This window comes from Myodes glareolus, chromosome 6, assembly GCF_982192425.1.
Source record: "Myodes glareolus chromosome 6, mMyoGla1.1, whole genome shotgun sequence".
NCBI classification, from domain to species: Eukaryota; Metazoa; Chordata; class Mammalia; order Rodentia; family Cricetidae; genus Myodes; species Myodes glareolus.
This window is the reverse complement of record NC_142031.1, coordinates 13,857,746-13,881,031: the sequence shown is the minus strand read 5'-3', so window position 1 is coordinate 13,881,031 and position 23,286 is coordinate 13,857,746. Positions and strand designations below refer to the sequence as shown.

Here is a 23,286-nt window from a genome sequence, read left to right as displayed (position 1 = left end):
GTCTGCCTAAAAGAGAAACAGAGCTCACACAAGGTGATCCCAACACTTGGGATTAAACATGCCTGTAATCCCAGCACTAGGGAGGAGGAGACAGGAGTGATGTGGCTGGACAGAGAGAGGAACATTAAAGGGAAGAGACAGGAACTCAGTGGAGTGTGGTGTCTGAGGTTGGTGGGCATCACGACCCCTTTGTTTGTCTGAGCCTTGGTAGAGGTAAGATCTCTCTAGTGGTCTGACTGCTTTGCTTTTCTGCTCTTCAGGTTGAATCCCAATACCTGTCTCTGGGTTTTTATTATTCGTGCTACGCAGCCCAGCAGCATGTAGGAGTGTGCTCCGGAGGAGCCAGCCATGTCTATTGCTCCCCACCATGACACAGCAAAGACACATGGGTAGCTAGAAACTGTCATGGTGAGAATGTTGGTTCATGGAAACTGGTTAGCACTATACATCAGGGGTTGTCCTCTGTGCACTGGAATGGTTATCACAGAAGCTAGTGTTAAACATTTACCAAACATCACTAGTTGTATGTAGGTACTTTTCTAGAAGTGTGTCCATGTGTATTTGTTCCTTTTATTATTGTTGCAACAAAATACCTGACAAAAGTAACTGAAGGAAGGAGTCTTAGTTAGGGTGTCTACTGCTGTGAAAAGACCACAACAACTCTTACAAAGGAAAATATTTAATTGAGGTTGTAGCTTACAGTCCAGAGGTTCAGTCCATTATCATCATGGTGGCTTGCAGGCAGACATGGTGCTGGAGAAGTTCTACATCTTACAGGCAACAGGAAGTGGTCTGAGTATCACACTGAGTGAAGCTTGAGCATATATGAGACCTCAAAGCCTGTCTCCATAGTGACACATTTCTTCCAACCAAGGGCATAAATAAATACTCCAATAAAACTACACTTCCTATAGTGCCACTCCCTTGGGGGGATATTTTCTTCCAAACCACCACATTTCACTTCCTGGTCCCCAAAGACTCATAGCCATATCATATTGCAAAAATGCATTCAGTTCAACTTCAAAAGTTCCCATAGTCTGTAACAGTCTCAAACTTGTTTCAAAGTCTAAAGTCTCTTCTGAAACTCATGGCAATCTCTTAACTGTAATCCCCTATAAAATTAAAAAAGCAAATGACATACTCCCATTATATAATGGCACAAGATATACATTACCATTCCAAAATATATGGAAAGGAGCATAGTGAGGAAATACTGGACCAAAGCAAGACTGAAAACCAGCTGGTAAACTCCAAACTCTACATCTCCATGTCTGATGTCAAAATGCTCTTCAGATCTCTAACTCTGTTCAGCTTTGTTGACTGCAGCACACTTCTTTCTCTTGGGCGGGTTCCACTCCCTGTTAGCAGCTCTCTTCAGCAGATATCCCATGGCTCTGGCCTCTCCAACATCTTGGGGTCTCCAGGGCAATCCAGACTTCAACTTAGTGGCCTCTCTGAGCCTTCATTAAGGGACACCCTTGACATATGCCTAGCCTCAATGATTTTCCTTACATGCAGAGACAAATTCCACAGTCCCTTCCTTCTGTCCTTAACTCTAGAATCACATGGCTGAAGCTGCCAACTTCTGCTGCTTTCTGGGGCTGGAACATGACCTCCTTATTCAATTACATCTTCACCAGCTTTCTGTTTTCCTTCACTGCCTGAACTTGGCTATTCTTAAACTTGCCCTGTAGACAGGCTGACCTCAAACTCAGAGATCTGCCAGCTTCTGCTTCCCAAGTTCTGGTATTAAAGGCATGGACCACCACACCTGGCTATAAGCTTTTCTTCAATTCCTCTTCACAAGTTGGAAACTTAGCTGGGTGGGATCTTGCCCTCAGATCACTACTCCCCTTATTCCATTTCTTAATCTGTTTATCCCCTTGAACACAGGATTTAGCTCTATTCCACTTCCTGCTGCCCCTTTTCTCATTCTGTACATTTTATATTTTTATTTGCTCAGCTTTCTCCTTTTCATTATAAACTTTCATCAGAGTTAACATTAATAACCACATAATAGAATCATACTAGGCTGTTATAAGATTTCCTTTGTCAATGAAATTAATCCAAAACTCTTTACTTTATCCTCAGACTGACTTTTTAGACAAATAGCCACTTTCTTCACCAAAATATCACAAGACCAATCTCAAAGCGACATACTAGCATTCTTCTCCTCTGAAACATCTTGATCCCCATAGTCCAAACATTCTCAGCATCACTGTCTTCCATGCTCCTACTAGTAATGGCCCATTAAACAATGCTTAAAGCATTTCCTACCCTAAAGTACCAAAGTCCAAACTCCACCAAACAAAAACATGGTCAGGCCTATCACAGCAATACTCCAGTTCCTGGTATGAACTTCTATTTATCTGGCTCACAGTTTTTGGTGCAATTCATCATGGTGGTGAAGGCAGGGTGACAGGAGAAAAATGGATGCTAGTTCTCAGCTTCCTTTTTCCTTTTTATTCAGCTCAGGACCCCAGTCCTTGGAATGGTGCTGCCCATGGAATAGGAGGGTGGGCCTTCTCTCATCAGCTAAACTTACCTAAGGACCTTCACAGATGTGTCTTCATGTCTCTTAGAAGTCACCAAACTGATGTGACTCTGGCCCCAACAGGCACCACAGTTATTTTATCTCTCAGTTTCATGTCTTTATAATCTACTCCTTCTCCTCTCTGTCTCATATATCCAAGTCTGGTCTGGGACTTACAATGTAGCCAAGGGTGACCTTGAACTCCTGATCCTCTTACCTCTGCATCCTAAATTCAGGATAACAAGCCATGAACCATCACTCCCAGTTTCATAAGGTACTGGGAAGGTAACTTCATGCATGGTAGACCTGCACCAAGTGAGCCATACCCCTAGCCCCAAGGGACTTTTGTTATAGTTATTTTTATTTTCTTTTTTAAATTTTTGGATTATATATTCTATCTTCTGTGTTTTGCCTATATTTATGTCTATATATTTTTATATATTTTTTCTGCACTTATGTCTATGTTGCAGTTGCATGTCTGGTGCTTGAGGAGATCAGAAGAGGACACTGAATAGCCCGGGAATTGGAGTTTCATGGCAATAGAACCCAGGCCCTCTGCAAGAGCAGCTGTTCTTGGATATTTGATTGCACTGTCACACCCTGTGGCTGTGTTAATAAAGTTAACCTTGAATCAGGGGCAGAACCAGTGACTAGTTGACAAGAAGTAGTCACAGAGGATATAGAGGACTCAGGATATGGATAGACAGGCTCAGGAAGGAGAAGGGAGGGACTTGGAGATTTGTGGGCTTTTGGTCCTTCCCTTTTGGTCTGAGAACTGTGGAGGGAAGGTCAGCTGGTCACTCTTCCACTGGTTCTTTGATCTATCAGGTTTTCACCCTAGTATCGGACACTCAAGTCTTTATTGATAATAGAACAACTTAGGTAAGCACAGCAATTGGTGCCCAATGTGGGGCACAAGGATGTCGACCTGCTGCTGCAGCTTCTCAGGTGCCCTCTGCTACCTCCCACTTCCCTCCCCCAGCAGATCACGGGTTTTTCTAACCATGGTCCCCCGGGTCTGATCCCTGGATGGACACCGCATGTACCTTCCACATGACACCTCCTTATACTACAAAACCTGCTCGGGCTTCTGCTGCCACTGCTCCTCCACACGTGCACACAGGACACTGTTCCGACCTGCTTCTGCAGAAACCTCACCTAAAGCCACCCTCTGCCAGCTCTGTCATCTGTGCAGCCCCATACCTGCCATGCACTGGGCACCTGATGCCTATGCCCCCAGCCACCTGGGCACCCTTCCCTGCTCCCCCTCCCACTTCACATCACCCATCCTTGCCATTACACCCATCTCTGCTGTGGAGAAACTGAAAGAAAAATGAGAAGGTTTGGTATGACACCTGGGAAGTCCAAAGAAAAATCTCTCACGTTAAGAATGGAAAAAAGCAGGGGCTGGAGAGATGGCTCAGCAGTTGAAAGCACCGGCTGCTCTTCCAGAGGACTCAGGTTCAGTTCCTAGCACCCACATGGCAGCTCACAACTGTCTGTAACTCCAGTTCTAGGGGATCTGACATCTTCACACCGACGCACACAAAATAAAAAGTTAAATAAATTATTTTTAAAGAATGGGAAGTATCATAAGGCAGGGAGGTAGGGCTCTGTGTAATGCAACTATGAACGGCTTGAAAATGGGAAAAACAAGAAGAATGGAAAACTGACTTAACTGGGATTAGCATAATGTTTATTACAATTACTGCCAGTTTGGTAATTCATATTTTATCCTTTAAAATGTGGTTTGATAACTGTGCCACATATGAAAAATGGACTGGTAAGGCCTTAAAAAGACCTACTAATGAAAATAAGAAAAATACCCAGACACAGACAGAGCAATTTAAACCAGAACTTAATGTACCACTGATAATGGAGCTCAAGAGAGGGAGCCCAGGGTTATTAGAAAACCAACCTTAGTTTATCCAGTTACCATACAAGAACAACCACCAGATGACAGGCATTCTCAAGGTTATGCAGAAGCTAACTGGAATCCTGTAGAAATATTAGATTTGAGGAAATTTTGTATGGAATGTATCCACCCTATGCAAAATAGATGTTAAATTCATGGGCAACTCAGAACAGAATTATCCCCAAAGATAGGAAAGATTTAGCTACAGCAATACTGGAAGCTGATTCTCAGCTACAATGGAGAACATGAGGCAAAGAGGAAGCTAGGGTCATAGAACAACAAAATAGGGCTGGAGCTATTTCCCAAGAGCTCAGTGAAGAATCAATGTGCTGATTTGCAGAGACAGTTTGTATCTGATGATCACATCTTGGCTCTATGTCATTTAGAAGCTTTGAATGCTTGGGACAAGGTTAAAGAACCAGAAAAGAGGTCTGAGTCATTTATTAAAATTATACAAAGCCCAACAGAACTATTTACTAATTTATTTTTGTAAAGATTGATTTCAACTATAAATAGAATAGCATCAGATCCAGAAGTCAGACAAATATTAATTGTATCTTTGAAAATGCTAATTCAGGATGCAAAGGGGTAATTAGACCTTTAAAGACAAGATCAGCACTGGTAGGTGAATAGATTAGAAATATACCTGATATTGGATCTCACACTTATGATGCTACTTACACAGAAGAAGTGATTTCTAAAAATTTTAAGAAAAATCAAAATGTCAGATGCTTTAATTGTGGTAAGCAAGGGCATCTGAAAAGTGATTGTAGGCAAGGCAAGCCTAGAAACAATTTTTTTTCCTAAAGATTATCTTAATAAAAGGCCCTAGCCTTCTGGAATATGCAGAAGGTGTGGCAAAGACCAGCACTGAACTAATGAATGCAGATCAACAAGCGGCATGCAAGGTAACCCTTTGCCATCAGGAAACACCAAATGTCAAATTTAGTTCAACCATTCCCTGTCAGCATTGGGGCAACCCCTCCAGAGAGCAATTAAAAGATTTAATGCCTGTTGTTAAAAACTATACTGTTCTGGATGTGATCAAGAAGAGAACAACTTTAGTAGACAAAATAAAAGTCAGGAGAGACCATAAAGCAAGTATTTTTTGCAAATTTCTATAAATGATCAAAGACCAAAGCTCAAAATATGAATAACAGGCATTGTGATTGAAGGTTTGGTAGACACAGGCACAGATATAACAATAATTTTACTAAAATCTTGGCATCCAGATTGGCCTCTCCAGGAGGTAAATATTCAGCTTCTAGGGATTGGAAATTTATGTCAGGTGAAATAAAGTACAAAGTGGGTCAAGTGTATAAGGCCAGAAGGACAGGTAGCGAAATCAAAGCCATATGTGGCTAACATAGCAAGGAATTTACAGGAACGTGGTTTGTTACAGCAATTAAAAGCACAGATTAACCTTTCTCCAATCTCAAAAACAAATCTTAAAATAAAGAATGCTTGTGAGAGAAATATTAAAAGGTATTGTCAAGAACAGGCACAGACCGTTCAGGTTATATATGAACAGGGGGCAACAGCTTTGTTCTTTCAAAGGTGTCAGCAGCCCTACCTTTAAAATGGTTAACTGACTATAACCTGTGTGGGTGGAACAATGGTCTTTGACATAAAAATTACAGACACTAGAACAGCTGGTACTGGAGCAGCTAAATGCACAACATATTGAAGAGTCGACAAGACCCTGATTCTCCTATACTTGTCATTAGAAAGAAATCTGGAAAAAGGAGAATGGTAACAGATCTAAAAACTGTCAATAAGGTGATTCAGCGAATGGGCTCTTTACAGCCTGGAATTCCCTTGCTTTTTTTATTACCTAAACCATGGTCTATTATACTGATTGATGTAAAAGGCTACCTTTTTACTATATCTTTACAAAAACAGCATAGAGAAAAATTTGCCTTCACAGTTCCCACTTATAATAATTCTCAACCTGTTAGGCATTGCCAGTGGAAGGTCTTGCCACAGAAATGTTAAATAGCCTCACTTTGTCTAAATATTTTGTATAACAGTTATTAGAAAAAAATTGTAAACAGCTTCCTCAATCTATAATTTACTATTATATGGATGATATTTTACCTGATGTTTCAGACACAGATACTTTAGAAAATATGTTTGATGAACTAAAGAGAATTTTGCCTTGGGGATTGCTCCTGAAAAATAAAAAGAATAGATTCTATTAATTGCCTAGGATACAAGATAGATTTACAGAAAATTCAAGCACTGAAAGTATAAACCGGGAGAGATCAGTTACAAACTCTTAATGGATTTTCAAAAATTGCTGGGAGATGTTGACTGACTATGACCCACAATTGGATTAACAACTCAAGAACTAAGTAATTTATTACAAACTTTACAATGGTGATAAGGACTTAAACAGTCTAAGAAAATTATCAGCTGAGGCTGAGAGAGAATTGACTCTGGTAGAAAAGAAATTACAGGACGCACATGTGGATCGCTTGGATCCAGAGCTTGATGGTATCCTAGTCATACTGCCTCCTGCTCATTCTCCTACAGGAAGTCTTATGCAGAGAGAAGATAATACCTTAGAATAACTTAGGATTTTTACCATACAGACAGATTAAAAACTTAAAGACCTATATAGAAAAGGTTTCTGAATTAATTTTGAAAGGAAAAATGATACTTTGCCAGTTTACAGGAATTGACCCAGCAGAAATTGTGGTGCTTTTTACTAATGCTGAAATTGCCTTAATATAGGCAAAAAAATGAACATTGGCAAAGAGCTTGCAGTAATTACTTGAGAGAGATTAGCAACAAATATCCCTAAATCAAGAGACTTGAGTTCATAAAAAGAACTGATTGGATCCTCCCTCACAAGGTACAAGGAACACCAATTTTTGGAGTCCCTACATTGTATACTGATGCAAGCAAATCAGGAAAGGAAGGTTGTAAATCAGTAAATTTAAGTAAAGTGGCTCAAAACCCTTATGATTCTGTGTAAAAGTCAGATTACATGCTATTCTCATAGTGTTATTAGATTTTCCAGAACCTCTGAATATAGTTACTGACTCTCAATATGCAGAAAAAGTTGTTTTACATACTTAAACCACTGAACTTATTCCAGATTATTCAAAATTAATTTTATTATTTATTCAACTACAGCAAGTAATCAGAAATAGAAATCCTCTATTATGTATACCACATACCAGTTCCCATAAGGGTCTACCAGGCCCTCCAACACAAGGTAATGATGAAATTGATGCAGCTATTGGTAGAAAACATGCTAGAAGCCTCAGAATTTCATAAGAAACACCACATTAATTCAGTAGGTTTTTCTATCACTTGGCAACAAGTCAAGGAAATTAAAGGAAATGTCTGACTTGTTCTTTGTATAATCAAACTCCACTTCTTCCAGAATATAACCCAAAGGGAGCTCAAAGAAATAAAATTTGGCAAATGGATGTGTTTTATTTTGTTTTGTGGCATTTGGACAATTAAAATATGTTTACCATAAAATAGATACATATTCATTATTTCAATGGGCAACTGCTTTAAGTTCTTAAGAAGTCTGATTCTGTAATTACATGTTTATTAGAAATTATGGCCATTATGGGGATACCTGTACAATTAAAGACCGACAGTGCTCCAGCATATGTCTCTAGTAAAATGAAACAGTTTTTTTGCATATTACAACATAAAGTATATTACAGGTATACCACACAATCCTACAGGATAAGCAGTTATAGAAAGATCTAATCACACTTTAAAAGACATGCTTAATAAACAGAAATGGGTAATAAAGACTCCCAGAGGTAGATTACACAGTACTTTATTAACTTTAAAACTTTTAAACGTAATGAGAAAGGAATGACAGCTGTGGAGAGACATTGGATTAACTTTAAAACTTTTAAATGTAATGAGAAAGGAATGACAGCTGTGGAGAGACATTGGATAATAGAAAAACTGAATTAAATCAGCCTATATTCTTTAATAATGTGCTGACCTCAGAATGGAAACCAGGATATGTGTTACATTGGGGAAGAGGTCTTGCTTTTGTTTCCATTGGAGAAAAAAAGCTATTGATACCATCTTGAATAAGGAGAGGTAATAATTCATTAAACAGTTTTGTCATTCATTTTAAACTAATTTATAAGGCTAACGAATGCCTTTTATTTGATCAGCTGTGAAAAAAAAACCAATAGTTTTTCTGTTGTCAAGAAAACATTTTATACTAACAAAGATATAACCTGACCAAAAAAAGGAACTCTCCAAAGTTAGGGTTGGGTTAGGGTTTTATTTTTATCATTTCAAGAGAATAAAATCATCTAACTAACAAATCTGAAGACCACTGGAGAATGTGACATCTGAAGAAGAGTGAATCGTTTAGAGAAAATGTCCCCAAAAAAGGAGAAAATTGACCTAATGGTATAGTACACCTCCAATAGGGTATAATTTCATAAATCTTCCCAAATGTTTGTTTCTGCTGCTCTCTACAGACATATAAGGTAAATGGTCTTTTTGTGGTCTAAATTTCATTAAAAATTTAAATGCAACACAATTAATAAAAACCCAGAGACAGAAATTGGGGTTCAACCTGAGGGTCAGAAAAGCAAAACAGCCAGCCATTGGTTCTTACCTGTACCTCAGTCCAAAATGGTGATCCTGCCTCCAGGAATCTCAGAATGAGACTGTGTCTGAGAGCTGTCTCCTCCTGTCTTATATTCCTTTCTATGGCTGGGATTAAAGGCAAGCATGACTATCACCCAGTTTCTATGGCAAACTAGTGTAACTATTGGGATTAAAGATGTGTGTCACCACTGCCTGGTCTGGAAAGCTGACCAGTAGGGTTATTTTACTCTCTGATCTTCAGGCAAGCTTTATTTATTAAAATACAAATGAAATATCCCTACATTTTCCCTTTCTGTCTAAAATAAAGGATTGTCATTTAAAATTGTAATGAAAAGTTCTAGTAAGCTACTACTACAAACTGTTTAGGATAATTAAGGTAACAAACTCCTATTATGGGTTTAGCTATAGACAAAAGAAAGCTCTATTTAGCCTCCTATATTTAAATAGATAAGTGACCTTAAAATACTTCAGAGATCTACAGAACATGGCATTTAAGATATTTTAATAACATAAAGCTTTTCATGACAGTGAGACATGTCTGCTCCTGGTAGCACCAATCTACTTAAGAGAAGATGATGGGCATTGAAGAACCTTCATATGGAGTTTGCTTTAAATGTAGCAAAGTAGGTCACCGGGCAAGAAACTGCCATTGCCTTGACTGCTGACAGTATGGTGTCCAAATTGTACAAGCAGGATACAAAGGAAAGTGTCTGCCAAACTTTACCAGGACAGGGTAGGACAATCCTTCAAAATTAGTGCTTCACAAGAAAGTCTGTCCGATATTCTAGTCTGGTAGGCCAAATATGGATGCTCCAACATTACAGAGGAACCTTGGGTGACTGTCCAGGCAGCTAGATGTTTCTGTGTTAGAATTAAAACCTTCTCTTTTTATTTGGATAGGAAGGGGAAAATGATTCAGGATATTTGATCACACTATGACACCCTGAGACTGTGTTAATAAAGTTAACCTGGAAACAGGGCATAACCAGTGACTAGTTGACAAGAATTGGTCATAGAGGATATAGAGGACCCAGGATATGGATAGAGAGACACAGGAAGGAGGAGGGAGGTACTTGAAGATTCTTGGGTTTTCCGGTCTTCCTTTTTGGTCTGGGAAGTGTGGAGAGAAGGTCAGCTGGTCACTCTTTCACATGTTCTTTGATCTATTATGTTTTTACCCCCCAAATCTGACTCCCAAGTCTTTATTGGTACTAGAACAACTTAGGTAAGCAAAAGCTGCAAGTGCTCTTAACTGCTAAGCCATCTTTCCAGGTCCTAGTTATATTTTCTTCAGTGTTGGGATTGAACTCATGGCCTATGCAGGCTAGACAAGCACTGTATCCCTGAACTCTATCCCAGCTCTTGTCCTCTCTTGTTAAGTTCCTTTATTTGGACCTTGTTTTTTTGCCCAGGGATTCATTCTAGATATTCATCAGTTTTACCAAATCTTTCCTAAAATTTCAATGTAAAAAAAAACCCAAACAAACAAAAACCCAAAACCTTCTCCCCACCAATTTCCATTTGACAACTGTCCATCTCTTCTCTGGGTTCATCCTGTGGTTTTCCTGTCTTCCCAAACTCGGGACCCATTCCTTCCCTCCGGCCCTCACTGCTCTGCTCAGGTCAGCACCTGCACCCTTCTGTTCTCAGGACCATTTTGCTGAGTGCAGGGTTCCCTGTGGTCTTTTCACCCTTGCTCAGTCCATAATTTCCATCTTGCTGTCTTCTTTAAAGAGAGGGTTATTTCAAAGGCTGCTTTTGACATTTCCGGGTGGATGGGGTTTCTTGCCATCCTTCAGAGCTCCAGGCTATTTGCATTGGAGGATGTGGTCAGGATGACATGATTTATTTCAGTTTTGTTGAAACTTGCTTCGACTTTCAAGGCTGTCCCATGCCCTACTCATGGCTGACGCAGAGTCCCCAGTCACGTTGACTGGGTCAGTCTTGTTAACTTTCTGTGTTCATTCAACCTTCTAGTGATAATTGCACTGTTTGGTTTGGTTTGGTTTGGGTTTGGGGTTTTTTTGTATTTATGTATTGTTGTTTTTACATCCTGACTGCAGTTTCTCCTCCCATTTGCTGTGCTCCCCCATCTACTACTCCTCCTTTCTCTTCAGGAAAGGGCAGGCCTCTCGTGGATATCAACCAGCCATGTCATATCAAGTTGCAGCGAGACTAGGCACCTCCTCTCCTATTCAGGCTGGACAAGGCAACCAGGTAGGAGAAAGGGGTCCCAAAAGCAGGAAACAGAGTCAGACACAGTCCCTGTGTCCCCTGTTAGGAGTCTCACAAGAAGACCAAGCTTGTCTTGGTATTACAACTGTAATACATCAGTCCCATGCAGGCTCCCTGATTCAGTCTCTGTGAGCCCCTATGAGCCCAGGTTAGTTGATTTTTGGTGTTTTCTTGTGGTGTCCTTGATCCCTCTGACTCCTACCATCCTTCTCCCGCACCCCGTTTCATAGGATTCCCCAAAGTTGGCCTAATGTTTGGCTGTGGGTCTCTACCTCTGTTTCCATCTGTTGCTGGGTGAAGCCTCTCTGATGACAACTGGGCTGAACACCAATCTGTGAGTATAGTAGATCATTGGGAATCATTTCATGGACTTTTTTTGCCAGTTGTATTTGGTTCTATTCTGGGTCTCTGGGCTATCCAGCCTCTGGGTCCTAGCTCTGCGGGCAGTGTCAGGAGTGGACTCCCTCCCGTGGCATGGGTCTCAAGCTGGACCAGTCATTGCTTGGCTATTCCCACAATTCCTACACCACCCTTAACCTAGCACATCTTGTAGGCAGGACAAATTGCAGGTGGAAAGTTGTGTGTCAGGACTGGGGTCCCAATCCCTCCACCGGAAGTCTTGCCTGGTTCAGGTTCCATATCCCCCATTGCTAGGAGTCTTAGCTAGAGCTGCGCTCAGAGATTCCTGGGAGTTTGCATCACATTAGGTTTCTAGCTCATCCCAGAGATGCCCCCACTCCATTCTAGCCGTCTTTCCCAGTACTTTGTCCTTCTGTCTTTCCCATACCTGATCCCTCCTGTTCCCCACCACCACCCAGAGACCCTCTCCCCTGCCCACAAGCAATGTCTATTCTATTTCCCCTTTGCCTTTGAGCCCTTCTTGTTACTTAACTTCTTAACTTGGGTTTACAGATTGTACTGCTCTGTCTTTGGAACCGTCTGTTTTTTAACTATCGAGACACATGGACTACTATTTTCCCTATTATTCTCACAAGAACTGGACCGATCAATTTTAGTTTCATTTATTTATCTTTTATTACATTTTTATTGTTTGTATGTGTGTGTGTGTGTGCTCAATTGTGTCTTTGGATAAATAAGCCCATTTCATCGAACTTGCCAAGTGTATGTTTGTGAGTCTTTGTGTGGAACAGAGAAGGATAGAAAGATTGGGAAAACCAAGGGGATACAGGAAAGGATTCCTTTAATAAACCACTTGCTTGGGGTTGGAGGGATGCCTCAGTGATTAAGAGCACTGACTGCTCTTTCAGAGGTCCTGAGTTCACTTCCCACCACCTGCATGGTGGCTCACAACTATCTATAACTGTAGTCTCATGCTATCTAATGGTCTTTTAAGGTATGTAAATGTACATACAGAAAAAAAACACACATAAAAATAAACAAATCTTTTTTAAAAATCAATAAATAACTCATTGGTTTCTGGCTTCAAAACCACCCAGAATAGGGGATCTAAGTCTGGGCTCCCTGGGAGCTGGTTCTAGGCAGAACTCACTTCCGAGTAGATGCCTTTTTTTGTTCCAGCCCTGAGAATGGTGTGGCCCACATTGAGGATGTGTCTTCCTCCCTCTTTGAAATACCCCTCAAGCTTGTCTCTTCCCATAGATGCCCCCTCCTGACCGTACACACACACGGACCAAGGAAATTCTCACGTCAGGGAGAAATGATGGTAAGAGAGGATCCTTACCATCGAGTTGACAGGATTTGCAGTCACCTGAGAGACACTTGTCTAGTCATTTCCAGAAAGGCTGAACTGAAGAGGGAAGACCTGCCTTGGCTGGGCAGCACCATCCCATAGGCTGGAGTCCCCAACTACATAAAGGGAGAACCAGCATTCATCTCTCACTGCTCCATGACTTCTTCACTGTGGTGGACTGTGAGCCCTTAAACTGTGAGCCACAATAAATCCTCCCTTAAGTTGCTTCTGCCATAGCAACAAGGAAAGTAATTAATGCAAGAGAGGTCTTGCTCAGATCCCTCTTTCTCAGGTCTGAGCCACCCTCCCACCTCAGGTGTAACTCCTGAAAATGAAGCGCCACCATCTTGAGAGAAGGGACTCAGGGTGGCATGTCCACTTTAGAAACCAGTCTGACAGTTTCTTCTTAAGTTAAACAAAGGCTTCCCAGGCAACTCAGCAGTCTCCCAAACTAGCTATTAACCTGAGCTCACCTGAGTGTGAACATTGGTACCAGTTTCACTCATCATAAAAGAACAGGCAGCAACTCCCCACATCCTTCAACAAGCACATAGATCACCCCACCATCCATCCACACAGTACCAACGCACACAAACACACACATGGAGGAGTTGCTCTGAGGTGCACTGAGGAGAACCAGGTCCCAAAGAGGGGAAGTTGTCTGGGTTCATCTGTATAGAATCCTAGAAAAGGCAAACCAGGAAGGCAGAGTAGGTATCTGCCAAGGCTAGAGCTGAAAAGGGCAGGGGCTGCAAACATATAGGGAAACAGGTTGGAGGGAATCTTCTTTAGCTGCGGCAATGGGTAGTTCTGGTCAAAACTCGGAGGGAGGCTGAGGATGTAGCTCAGTTGCTAGAGTTCTTCCCTAGCACATGTGAAGTCCTAGGTCCCATCCCCAGTATTACATAAACTGTTCATGGTGGTGCACACCTGTAATCCCAGAACTAGGGAGGTGGAGGCCGGAGAGTCCAGTACTTAAGGTCAGCCTGGGCTATGTAGGGAAGTTTAAACCAACCAGGATTATGAGGCCCTATCTCAAATAAATAACAAATACTAAATAATAACAATAACAGATACAAATCTACTCTGTGTAAACTGGCCATGTCTCTGTAAACAGCAAAGTTCTGGTTCACAGGAAGGAGGGGGAAGCTCTCTTGATTTGGACATGCACTCCTGTGTGTGCATGCAGGTACATGTGTGTGCACACATACATATTGTGAACAGGCCTCTGCTCTCCTGCCTGCCTAGTCATACATTTTGAGACATTTTGTACACAGTTCCAAGTCAACCAGGTAAATGCCTTTCAGGAACCTTGAAGAGAAGACAGTGTGTAGAAAGGAGACCCCCGTTTAGGCCTCCACACTGCTCCCCACTTCCTGATATTCTGAAGCTCATACCCCTTTTCTCGGGTGACACTAATGGACATAATTAGCTGATATAAAAATGTGAGGCACGGAAGGCAGAGAGGTGGTAGGTACCCTGTGACTCACACATTTCTGGGGAGCAGCAGCTCTGGCCCAGGGGGCCTGTGGCTGGCCAGGCTCCTGAGAGAGTCCAGCAGATCTGAAGATGTCCCAGAGTGGGCAGATTTAAGGCCAGATCTTTGAGAAAGGACTTGATTCAGCCCTACTCAGCATCCACAGAGATTCAGCCCTACTCAGCATCCATGGGATTCAGGTCTTCTCAGCATCCACAGAGATTCAGCCTTACTCAACATCCACAGAGATTCAGCCCTACTCAGCATCCATGGGATTCAGGTCTACTCAGCATCCACAGGAACTCAGGCTTAGTCAGTATCCACAAGGACTCAGGCTTATGCCAGAGAGCCAAATCCACAATGCCAGTTTCATCGGCAGCTGACGAGTTGGGGAGCTCTTGAAGAACAGGATGGAACCAAGCCCTCAACCCCAGGACTGATCACAGAGACAACTCCTGAGCCTCACCTGTCTCCTGGGGCAGTGGGAAGGTCCAATTAGCCACTGTAAAAGGCACTTAGCACCTGCCTGCCATTATCATTAGCCCACCCCCACCCATGTAACAGGTGAGGTAACCAGGTACTAATAAGGGACCTGTCCAGGGTCACACTGCTACTGGGTTGCAAGATGGGTATGCTGTGGTCTAAAACCTCACAGGACAGCCTGCCGGAAGCAAAACCTTGCTCTGGTAGAAGTTTCTAGACCTAGATAGGAATAAGAGTATTAAAAGGATGTGACTGTGACTCCCCTGGACCCCTCCCACGGGTAAATTTGGTCGTGATTTTTAAACAGCAAGACTCCAGTTCCCAGGAAGGACAAAACTGCTGCCTGTTCAGGGCTCTGAGCACCACTACCCCTTCCTCACTGCTACCTGGCCCCTCCTCACTGCTACCCTCATCCTCCTCACTGCTACCTGCCCCCTCCTCACTGCTACCTCCCCCTCCTCACTGCTACCTCCCCCTCCTCACTGCTACCCTCATCCTCCTCACTGCTACCCTACTCCTCCTCACTGCTACCCTCATCCTCACTGCTACCCATCCCTCCTCACTGCTACCCACCCCTCCTCACTGCTACCCTCCCCCTCCTCCTTGTGCCCTCCCCCACCTTCCTCATTTCAAGGCCTGAAGGCCTTGGTCACGTGGCAGGGACTGGATCAGCCCTGTCCTCCTGTGGCTGATGTTCTAGTAGAGAGGGGGAATGGTAAAATTTAAGACAGGAAACACAATTTCAAATTGCAATGCGGTCTGTGAAAGAAACAAATAGAAAAGCGTGGAGAAAGCCTCTTGCGTAAACATGCGCGGAAGCTGAAGGCTTGTGGGTAAGAAGCCCAGAACGGTGTCAGGAGCTGTGCCATGTGAGAAGAGAGTGTATACAGAGGTCTTAGGGTGGAAACCCATCTCGAGGGCTTAGGGGATGCTTGACACCCCAGGCAATGCCAGGTCACAAGTCTTCCCCTCCCTGCCCTCCCCAGCTGAGCCCTGAAATGTGTTCTCCAGGGAGTGGATGCTGGGGGAGAGGGCAGAAAAGAGGGAGATGCCGGGGTCCCTGTGACCTAATAGAAGCTGCCCCCAAGACCAATCTGCCCCCAGGGCTCCCCTCTGGAAAGAGAGCTGGGTGAACGGGTGGTGGTGGAAAGGGTGGGTGGGGACAACAGTGATGCCAGTAGTGAGGGAGGTGGGATCGGTGAGGACTGAGAGTGGGGATGTTGACAGCGATGAGGGAGGATCAGCCTTCGTGAGTGCTTACCACGATCCTAACAAGGTACTAATCCCTTGACACCAATCCCCATGCCAGCTGTATGAGGTAAGAGTAATTGCTTTAATAATGGGTAATATTTACTACTTAGTGCATAGCCGGCATTCTTGGAAGAGCTTACAAGTGTCAACCCTTTCAAGGCAGGAACCATTATGCCCCCTGGTTTAGAGATGAGGAAACAGGGAAATTTAACAGCTCACCTGAGCTCTTCCAACCAGTTATTTGAGCTCATATGTTCTCCTGGCTCTAGGCAGGAGTTGCTGGGACCCCTGAGGAACAGGGTGTCTACCTTCTGCATAGACTGGGAAAGCCATCGTGGTGGAGGCTATGCCAGCCCAGCCGCAGGGATTCGCAATTTTCCAGGTGGGGCATGAGGCAGCTTGGTGTTTAGGTGCTTTGAGTGGGTGCTGGTAAAACTTGGGGCATCGGGCGGGACGCTTGGCTTAAAGAGTGGGAAAGAGCCTGGTACCAAAGGGGCCCAGCCAGGTTGGAGGGCTTGGGCTGCATTCTGAGGTCTGTGTGGGGCTGGAAGTCCAGGCTTCTCCCCAAGCTGTCAAGATCTAGCCTAGCCTAACCAGGCATGGGAACACTAAGCCTTCCTAAAACCAAGCCTTCAGCAGCCTCCCCAACCCCAAGAAAGGGTGGGCCCTGCCTCTCACCCCACTCCTGTCACACTCCAGGCCTCTCTCCCACCACCCCTCATGCTGCTCCCAGGCTCAGCATACAGCTTCTTCCATCGCCATGACGCCCGTTCCTCTCCCTACGGGCTCTCAGTTTTCTGTCAGCCTGTCCCCAGTTCATCCCTCTTCAGGAACCCCTCAGAATACACACTGCCTAACACATCAGGCCCACCCAGGTGAGGTGCTGGCATAACCACTCCCTGCCTCCCTCTTTCCGGACCTATATGGTAATGGGAGTGACAGACCCTGCTTCCCTTCCTGCTGGTTCAGCTCTCAGGTGTCCTGCGAGTTCCTTCAGGGCCAAAACCAAACCTAATAATCACGCGTAGGGCTGGGCACTGTTTCCTGGACACTCCACAGGTGGGCCAGTGTCATGAACCCGGGGTGCCGTGACCCACTCTGGGGATGTCCCCTCACCCTCTGTTCTTTGGGAGTGGAGTCTTCTAGAAGGGGCACTCTCCATGACTGTGGTGGACACCGAATGACAGGTCTGGGGTCTGAGAGGCCTACAAGTCCTCAGGGAACTGGCATGTCTGGACAGATGCTGGTCTGTGCTTGTCCCCATGGCCAGGTCTGAATCAAGGCCCACAGAGTCCAGTCAGACAAAAGCATGCGCTCCTGCCACTCTGCCCTGCCAGACGACAGTCAGTTCGGACAGCAGCAGACAGGCAAAACTTGGTCCTGACCCACGGGTACGTTTCCCCTCTCCTCCTCATGGCCCCTCTGGATACATGAGGGTGCCCAAGGCATTGCTTCCGTCACACAGGCACTCACAGGCCATCGATATTTACTGAAGACCTAGAATGCCATGGTCTGGAACCCAGGACAAAAACCTGTGAGAGAGACACAATGCCAGATCCTTAGCACAGGGTCCCAGTGGCGCCTCGTTGTGGGTCCCGTAGACAGAGACACGCAAAGGCCTCACTCATGATGGAGTGTGGTCCAGACCTAAACAAGACAACCCGCCACATCTGAGGGACTGCTCCGTTCCATGTCGGGAATGAGCCGAGAGGCAAAGGCCGTGAGAGGCTGGGAGAGACAGCCGAGTTCATCCGAGTGTCCCCAGCCCTGTACCCTGCCATCATAAAGAGTGTGACTGGGCATAAGGATTGACTCTGGGAATCTAGACTACCTACCACTAACCCAGGGAGGACACAGATCACGAGGTCAAAGCCTCTGTAAGGTCACGGAGGGTCTATGGCTTTGACAGCAAGGGCAGCCTCCAGAGGACTGAGGAGTGGCCTGGGACACCCAGCAAGAGGCATGGGGTGGGGGGACAGCTCCAGCAGCTGGTGAGCCGACCCTCCACCCCCAGGCACAGTCCTGCTGGTAGTACTGAGTCACAAGTCACTCCCCCAGGGGCTCCATGTGGCTTCCTTATGAGGCCCCATCACGTTCTCGTGACCAGCCACTGAGCCACTAAGCAAGTTACTCACTGTCTAGAGACCAGAGCAGTGGAGGAGGGTGGTAGGACCTGACCTTGCCCCCTCTACACTCACCCTCCACCCACCCACCCACCTCCCCCGTTGTTATTTCTTCTTTCCTCGCTAGAACAGGGTCCAGTGTCCAGGTTAGAGAGTCCACTCCCAGGCAGGGTTAGTTCCTTCCTCTATACCGGCACCCCATGACTCTGCCCGGGCAGAAGTGAGATGACTCTCAGGGAAGACCTGCCCCCAACAGCAGCAGGAACCTCCTGCCCTGAGACACTAGATAAGCTTCTCCATCTTGGAGTCACCCTGGGACCCGAGTACAGCCGTAGGGCACAAGGCCACAGGCCAATTCTGACTCCCAGTTGTGGGACCCCAAGCAATCTGTTACTATTGCCCCGCCCACACCCAGAGCCTGCAACCCCCACCTGCCTTGAGGGGCTGGCGAGGAATGAGTGTGGCAATGTTTGCGGAGTGTTTAATAGCCCCGGTGAGTGGCCTTCAAATGGCCGCTGTTATCTTCATTAAAGAGGAATCACGAGAGAGGACCACGCCTTGGTGCCCAGCGCTCCAGTTTGCAAAGTCTATGGTAGAGCATGGAAGCCTGGAGGAGGACTAGGGGGTGACAGGGACACTCTGCAGACTCCAGAGGCACACACACCTGGCCTGGCATAGCATCCCGCCCCTAATCCGGCAGGTGACCTGGAAAACATTACCCCACCCCATCTGTGAAATGGGAGAACAGCAGCTCCCACACAGCCGGTGATGCACGGAGCCAGACCCATCTGCCTTCCACGTAGGTGCTCACGAGATCATTGTTTGTGGAGTGACTGGTCTGCGCCGTGTGTTTGGCTGAAAATGTCTTGTTTCTGGCCTGTGACGATATTGTCAGGTGGAGGGAGCTGTGTGTCAACCTGGGACCCTGGGAAGGAGGTGAGAAGGGGATTAATTGGTAGGTGCACTCAGAATCATCACTGGGGGAGACAAGGGGAACAGCTTGGGTGGGTGGAGGAGGAAGCCAGCACTGGAGACTCCAGCAGAGGCCTCAGTCACACCTCAGAAGTCTCCATGGCTACCCTTCCCCTAGAGACGATCTACGCATGGCTGTTCCACTGAGAATCCTTTTTTTCACATCTATGGCAACTGGTGTAACCAGTGTATGTCCAAGTTGTTTGAGAGGAAGTGACAAGTACAGTTTCTCTGTCGTGCCCAAGAAAGAGAGAGAAGAAAAAGGAAGAAGAAAGGAAAGAAGAAAGGAAGGAAGGAGAGTGGGAGGGAGGGCACTCACCTTTTCCCTTTTTTTCCCTCCTCATTAGCTAGAATACAGATGTGATCAAGGAACCTAGGCAGACTCTTTAGATCGTGAGTTACCAGCCAAGTATAAGGTGGGTAGAGCAACAATAGAGAAGGAGCCTGGGACCCAAGCAATCAATCATCTCCCTCATAGACCACACACATCCCACTCTGTCAGCCCCTCTCTTAATAAAATCACTGCCTTTCTGATCTTTGTGACAACAATTACTAACAGCCGGTTGAAAACCCATTTGGAAGGATTATTTGCTGTCTCCCCTTTTTTAAAAATTTAAACTGGGCGGTGGTGGCACACGCCTTTAATCCCAGCCCTCAGGAGGCAGCGGCAGGTGGATTTTTGTGAGTTCGAGGCCAGCCTGTTCTACAAGAGCTAGTTCCAGGACAGGCACCAAAGCTACAGAGAAACCCTGTCTCAAAATACCAGAAAAAAATTATCTGTGCTGGACAAGTACAAGTTTTTGGGTTTTTTTTTCCCTAAACAGTGCGGGGTAACTGCTCTTCCCTGTGCTTTGGTAGCCGAGAGATGAGTGTTAGCTAAACTTATGTCAACTTGACATAAGCTATAGTCGTTGGAAAGGAGGTAACCTTGATTGAGAAGATACTTCCGTAAGATCAGGCTGTATGCAAGCCTGAAAAGAATTGTCTTAATTAGTGATTGATGGGAGAGGGCCCAGCCCATTATGGGTGTGCCACCTCTGGGCTGGTGGTCCTGTAAGAAAGCAGATTGAGGACCAAGCCAGTAGGCAGCTCCCCTCCATGGCCTCTGCATCTGCTCCTGCCTCCAGGTTCCTGCCCTGTTTGAGTTCCTGTCCTGCCTTCCTTCAGTGGTGGACTGTGAACATGGAATTATAAGTCAAATAAACCTTTTCCTCCCCCAACTTGTTTCTGGGTCATAGTGTTTCATCCCAGCAATAGAAACCCTAACCAGGACAAGTTGCTTTATGGTCTTCGGTCTTGGAAGGGATGTTTGGAAGTTAAACCCAAACACAACAGTGTTTCACAGAAAGAAAACAGGCCTGTTTGTGTTTGGGTGTTTGTAGGATTCATAGAAGAGCTCTCCCACAGAGAGGAGGCATGACTTCATCCTGGCACCCACATCAGTGCCCACCTATTTACTGAGGTACATGTTTTACATCACTTCCTGACAGACTTGTGTATGAAAAAATGCAGTGTTAGGTTGTTGTGTCCATGTGCAAACACATTCGAAGCAACAACATGGTCAGGCAGTCTAATCGGGGGGCATCACCATCCTACATACAGTCTCTCATTGACCAAGAACATCATTAGCACAGGCATATGACTGTATTTAATGTGTGGTGGACTTGGGTCTCCCAGGACATAAGCTCCAGTCTGGGAGACCTGACAAGGACATGGTGTGTCTAAGCCCTTGTTCCCTCACTGGTGCGAACCTCCACAGCCCACGACCTGCTCCACTTCAGATCTGCTTCAGCCGAGCAGGATGTGCTTGCCTCTGAGCAAATCAGTAGGGGTGGGAGGGAGTTCTCACCTGCCCCAATTCTTTCTCACTGAAGTTTCCAGGTTCCAGTTAGTGATTTAACACACTGTCACTGAATGGAACTGGGGACATCTGTATTCAAGTGGACTCGAGGGCCCATGATATGTAGTTTGTGACCTGAGTTAAAAAAAAAAAAAGTCTCATGTGTAGGGTGTGTAGGGTAAAAAGGGTCGTGAAGGAACACCCTCTCTGTGCGAACAGAACCAAGGAAACACACCCTGCCCCTAACCAACTCAGGAATTAAAATCCTGCCAATCCCCAAGCTGAAAATCTCTACCTTGGAAAGTTCTGCCCCTAAGAAACCTCACATAAGCCCTGTACCTGATCAGCTTGGGGCTGCCCTTTCCCCACCCTGGCAGAGGCAGCCATTCTCCTGGATCCCTCCTTCCGAACAAATCTGTTGAGTGAGGTTTGTTGTGGGGACTTTCTTTCACCAGAGCAGAGCAGAGCAGAGATGTAACAGCCTTCACTGGGGCAGGGCAGGAGCACAGCAGACTATAACACTTGGGCTGGTGCAGAACTGTTACACTCCAGGGAAGTGCAGTAGAGAAGGGACAGCGGCAGTGGGGAAACCCTCTCCTGCTAGAGAGGGCTGTTACACACTTGCATTAGGGAAACCATTCCCAGAGCAAGGACTTTACTGGGGAAACCAACCCGCACTGGACCAGAGCTAAAACACTCTGTTGGGATACCTTTCCCTTCAGAGCTCTAGCTAATCCTTGCTTTCTGACTGCCAGGATTGCTTTCCCTTCAGAACTGTAACACAGGTATTCCTTGGCTTCCAACTGCCAGGATAGCGTTCCCTTTAGAGCTGTAATGCTTATATTACGTAGTCCAGGCTGGCCCAAATTCACTACGTAAACAAGGATGACCTCCAACAGCTGATCGTCCTGCTTCCACCCTGGAGTGCTGGAATCATAAGCATGGACCACCACCTGGAATGAAACTCCGGTTTTGGTGCGCACTAGACAATCTATCTAATACCTGAGCTCAGCCCCAGCCGATTTCTTGTAGTACTTAAAACAGTGGTGTCTGCGGACTGGTGGTCTTAGACTTGATGGAATACTGCCTTTTCCGTCTTCACATTTTGCAAGTGAGGAAACTAAAGGCCAGAGAGGTGAAATCCAAGCCATTGGAAGGTCTTGGGTGCAGGTTCAAGAGGACACTGACGGCTGGGCATTGATAGTGCATGCCTTTAGTAGGCAGATCGCTGCAAGGTCAAGACCAGCCTGGTCTACAGAGTGAGTTCCAGGACAGGCAAGACTACACAGAGAAACTCTGTCTTGAAAAACCAAATAAAAGGGGGGGGGGAGCACTGATGCAGGTTGTTGGGGTTACCAGGAGTTGTTAATGCCATGATAAACAGCACAGCAGGGCTCTGAGAAAAGGAAATGGGGGTCAACACGGCAGAAGCAGGTGTGGGGTGGGAGGGTCTCTTCTGAGAATGGGGGTGAGGGTTCACAGTACACACATGCAGCCAGGCTCTCTGGTTCCCAGGTAGGAAGCAGGGAAGAGGTAGGAAGCCCAGTGCGCGTCCACCAATACTCACTTTGATGTAAACTCACCTCCCAGAAGCCAGACCCTGGCCTCTGGGAATCTGTTAGCTGGAGACCCACAGCTGGAGTCTCAGTAGGTGCCTGCCAGTGTCTGAGAGAAGGGCTGCAGATGTGACCTGAGCCGCAGCTGCATTCTCACACTGTTCTTACAGTTGTGTGCCCTCAGCTGGGGATAGGCACCTGGAACCTGAACAGAGGGATCGGCACCCAAACCTTGTGACCCTCTGCCCCCCCCCGGGGTGTCCCTTCCTTTCTTCAGTATTAACAGACATCTTCCTCATAAGGAAGTCAAGGGATGGATGGAGCAAAGAGCCCCCCATGCACAGAAGGGAAACCAAGGCCCAGAAAGGAGGCTTAGAGAGGTTGGGGCACAGTGGAGTGAGGTCACAGACCCTCTCCCACACACCTGCCCACACGGCAAGTCACAGAAGGAAAGAGCCACAGCCAAGCTGCCCTTGCCTTTCCTTGCGGCTTCATCCCAGAACGCAAAAACCATTACTTGGCCCTCATCCTCTGCCTGCTTCCCTGGAAGGCACTCGGGGCAGCTGGCAGGGAAAGTAGAAC

At 45.7% G+C, this 23,286-nt stretch overlaps 1 long non-coding RNA gene across 1 annotated transcript; it reads right to left on the bottom strand.

The window, feature by feature from the left end:
• Positions 1-18,803: 18,803 nt before the first annotated feature.
• LOC146894094 (uncharacterized) lies at positions 18,804-23,268 on the bottom strand. The gene is made up of 2 exons (XR_015001986.2): positions 23,129-23,268; positions 18,804-19,261 (listed from the first exon to the last, which is right to left on the bottom strand). It is a non-coding gene; the product is annotated as an uncharacterized LOC146894094 (long non-coding RNA).
• Positions 23,269-23,286: the final 18 nt, after the last annotated feature.